The 4,371-nt window shown below is 32.9% G+C and overlaps 1 protein-coding gene across 1 annotated transcript in view; it reads right to left on the bottom strand.

Annotated features, from left to right (window-relative positions):
* Positions 1 to 441: 441 nt before the first annotated feature.
* The window catches only part of LOC144969395 (tyrosine-protein phosphatase 10D-like), a 33,887-nt gene continuing 29,957 nt past the window's right edge, over positions 442 to 4,371 (bottom strand). The window contains exon 15 of the mRNA XM_078908504.1: positions 442 to 4,371. This exon is cut by the window's right edge and continues 913 nt beyond it. The gene's annotated coding sequence lies outside the window, so the exon portion shown is untranslated.

The raw sequence follows: 4,371 nt of genomic DNA on the forward strand, positions 1-4,371 counted from the left end.
AGTTTATCAGAATGTGTTCTATTTTTCCCCGCCAAACTGACCGAATGCCATTGACAGTATCAAAGCACCAATATGATGAGAGATCAGCTGTTGATCATTGAAATGGTCTAGGTTTGAGTCCCTGATCCAGTCATTTAATTAGCTGAAGATTTTAAATGTTTTGCTAGGATTTGAATTACTGCAGAAATGATAGATTAGACTCTTAATATAAAACCGACGCATATAATCAACGATTTTATCACTGATGTTTTGTACACATATAAACTATGATTTTAATAACCTTGAACAGGTTGAGATGAGCATCGAGATGAGAGCAACGGGTGAGAATGTGAGTAAAGAGCCTTTTCCATGGACTTAACTATGTGCTCGAACCCAGGACTACATAGCCGCATGTATGACGTGTAATATGAATCTAGATATATAATGAATAATGCACTAGTGTAAAAATCAGTGGTAGGATTTTTAATAATGGCAACTGATCAATAAAGCACTGAATCAATGGTGATAGGACTAAAATGTACACACGTGATAAATACAGCACAGCACGACAGTGTCAAAACCAATCATAGGATTTTACTGGAGACCCACACGATGGATAAGGCACAAATTATGTGTAAATCAATCATAGAATTTCAATGTAGACACTCAAATTGAATAAACCACAAGCGTGTAAATTAATGATAGGATTTTGATTTAGGGACGCGACTGAATGAAACACTATAGTGTAAATCAATGATAGGATTTTAAGGTAGACAGGTGATGAAAACATTGATAGTTTGCAACTCTTTGAAATGATATTATCAACATAGCGCATGAAGAATAAAGCATTGTCGTCTAAAGTTATTAGACATGATATTAATGTACCGCCTGATGAAGAAAGCATTCGAATGTAATGTTTTGGATACTATATTAACAAAGCCGCTAGTGTGTAAAATAATGATATCATATTAATGTAGTCACACAAGGAACAAAGTGTGTAAATCAATCAGAAGATCTAAATGTAAATAATAAAAACACAATTGACATCATATGGTTGGACTTTTATGATGCTTTCGACTCCTTCTCTCAGGAAAGACAGTGCATCAAATTAAAAGCTAACGGATGTTGGGGAAATGCATTGGAATGTATTCGATCTGATTCCTTACAAATCTAAGCCAGGGATGTTGGATGGGAAAGGAAATATTCAACATTGAACCTGTTCATAAAACTATTCTCAGGGGTATTGTACTGAGTCCGCTTCTGTATAGTTTATAGTTATCAATTCAGCGTCTAAAATATATGCTGAAAATGTAAAATTTTACTCATCGTCTTTAAATTGTTATATTCTACAGAATGACGTTGTTTAGACTCCCACTGTTCTGAGGATAAAAATTCCCATTTTAACAAATACAAATTTAAAGATCTATATGTTGGTAAAACAAATCCCTTACATTTTTATTATACTGTATCAAATAAAATGGAGAATCTATCTTAGGTAAAAAAAAAAACCCCAGAAAAATGCTGGATCATCTTTGACCACGTTCTTAATTTTGATAATCATGTTAATACAATAATCAACAAAGCTACAAAGCTAACAATATTGTATTTAGAAGATTTAAAAACATGACTGTTCATTGCACTATAGAAATCTGTAGTAAAAACATCTTTAGAATATGAAAAATGCATTTGGTGTCCTCTTTTCAAACAACATTTAATAGATTTGACAAAAAATTGAAAGACAAACAACTAAACAATTATGAAGCTTTAACAATGTTTCAAGATTACAGACAGAAACAAATAAAAAATCATCATCACTTTTAAGTACACAAGAAAAAGAAGCGATTTTATATATTTATAGGTATATAATATATACAATTGTTCATGGTTTGCAAACCTTGAATATAGAACAATCTTAAACTTTTTTTTACAAAGAATATTCACACGAAGATACAACTTTAAAATATGTATTCCAATTAATATTCTACCAATATTAGATAGAACTCATTATTTAACGGGTAGTCAGAATCTTTAGAATTGTTATGATCAACAATTGTATGATCAAAAGCTTTAATTTATCTACCAATTTGACATTTTTGTTTGTATATAAAGATTCAATCTAATTATAATATAATATTATCCATGCATCACTTTGATCTTATATTTGTTCATTTATCTATCATCTATTTATATCAGTTTAAACAGCAAGGTGTTGGATGTCTTTTGACCTCTGTAATCCTTCGTCATTCTGGTATGCTATGAATAAAAGAATCGTGGACAAATGTTTGACAAGATGTTACCATTATAAAATGTATGACGCGCTAAAGTGTAGATTTACATATGACATTAAAATTGACAAATAATGAATATAACAGTAGCATCAGATGTATGTAAATTAATGATATACGTTTAATGTACGCGCGTAAAGAGTAAAACGTTTGTCTGAACATCTTTAAAAAAGATAAGAGACTGCATGATGAATAAGGTACTACACTGTCAATCAACCGTAAGACAATAATGTACTTTTATAGGCCTTCTTCGTGCCTTGATGGTGTTGAGATTAGATGACATTGTCTCACAGTGTTTTGTATTCTGTGTAAACAATGTCAACTTGTTTATTTTAAAGTGCTTTGATGTTTCGATGAAAGCTGCCATAGACATCCGCTTATGATTATCAAAAGGCACTTGTGTGTATATCAATAATAGAATTTTGATGTAGAAACATGATTAATAAAGCACTGGTGTGTGAATCAATGATGGGTTTTTAATGAATAAACATGATGAAGAACCATTGTTGAGGTAAATCAATAATATGATTTTAATTTTGACATATGATGTAAATCAATAAAATGATTTTTATGTAGACACATGATGAAGAAATCACGCATGTCTAAATCATTTAAAGCATGATGGATACATTACAAATTTGAGGATAAATGGTATGATTTTCACATAATCAACAACGCTCTATTTTAAAAATACAATTTAGGATTTAATGTTCTAAAAGCATGACGAGTAAATGCCAGTCTGTAAATAAGTGACAGGATTTAAATGCAGACGCATGATTAAAAACAACTATTGAGTAACATGATAATAGGACTTTAATCTAGACACATGACGAAAAGAGCAACTAGTGTGTAACATGATAATAGGACTTTAATCTAGACACATGACGAAAAGAGCAACTGTGTGCAAATCGTTTATATCATATCAAAATACAACATTAAGATACAACAGTGTAAATCAATGATAATTTGATACAGACGCAATATGTATATATAGCACTTGTCTGCAAATCATTATAAACATAATATTATGATAAAGAAAGCACTAGAGTGTTAATCAATGATATTCAGAAGTGTGGATTGGGCAGCTATATCAACAATAATGGAAAAATCGGCATTGAGAATGGCGAGATGAAAACACGCCATGATGTCAGAAACCACACTCGGGATCCAATAGACACCTAGTAGAATGGAACATAACCACGCCCCTCGGACAGTTGTCCAAATGTAAACAATATCAATAAGTGCTAAACTAACAAAATCCACACTATTGCCATCGACGGTACACGTTTAAGCAAAATGAATTTAGTGAGAACTAATCAAACCACAGTGCTCGAAAAACAATACCAAGGGGCAGAGTGGTGAGTACTTCGTTCCTTCTATTGTTTGTAAACAACCAGCTATGTTTGTCTGAGCGGGTTGAAGGTGTGTCACAAACGCAGTTTGAATGGTCAAAAATCTACTGGCTGAGAAAAACACAGAGAGAGAGAGAGAGAGAGAGAGAGAGAGAGAGAGAGAGAGAGAGAGAGAGAGAGACGGCCCCACACTTTTTCTGAATCTCATTCAACCCAATATTGAAGCTCTTCCATGCTTGTACAAATTTGATTAAACTTGTTTTTATCATACAGAGAAGAGTGCATAGGTTAACTTCTTGCTCTTTGACAGTTCGATGTGACCTCCTCAGCATTTGACAGCATAGTGAGTGTCCACGGTCGCCACCAAGTTTTAAAGCCATCATTGTGTATGCTTGAATAGCACAGTGGCTAGTGCGACTGCTCGATAATCTCTCTCTCTCTCTCTCTCTCTCTCTCTCTCTCTCTCTCTCTCTCTCTCTCTCTCTCTCAGCAGTATTGTATAAATCAACATCATAAGACTTCAAAAAAAAAAAGAAGGAACAAAGTTGACGTCACTAGGCTCATTGTTATTATTTAGTGCCATTTTGGAGACTACTTCTCAGTAACTTCTATCAATCAGACTATAAACGCCTACGGTTATACACAGTTGTGTGTGTTGATACATAATATCCGGCTGGCGGATGTTGTGTGTATTAAACCTAAATCAATAGCATCAAGTGTGTAACAATTGAATATTTTACAATAAAATTAAGAAG

The sequence above is a fragment of the Berghia stephanieae genome, chromosome 3, assembly GCF_034508935.2.
Source record: "Berghia stephanieae isolate SIO BIC M18660-M18661 chromosome 3, UCSD_Bste_1.3, whole genome shotgun sequence".
Taxonomy (NCBI): Eukaryota; Metazoa; Mollusca; class Gastropoda; order Nudibranchia; family Aeolidiidae; genus Berghia; species Berghia stephanieae.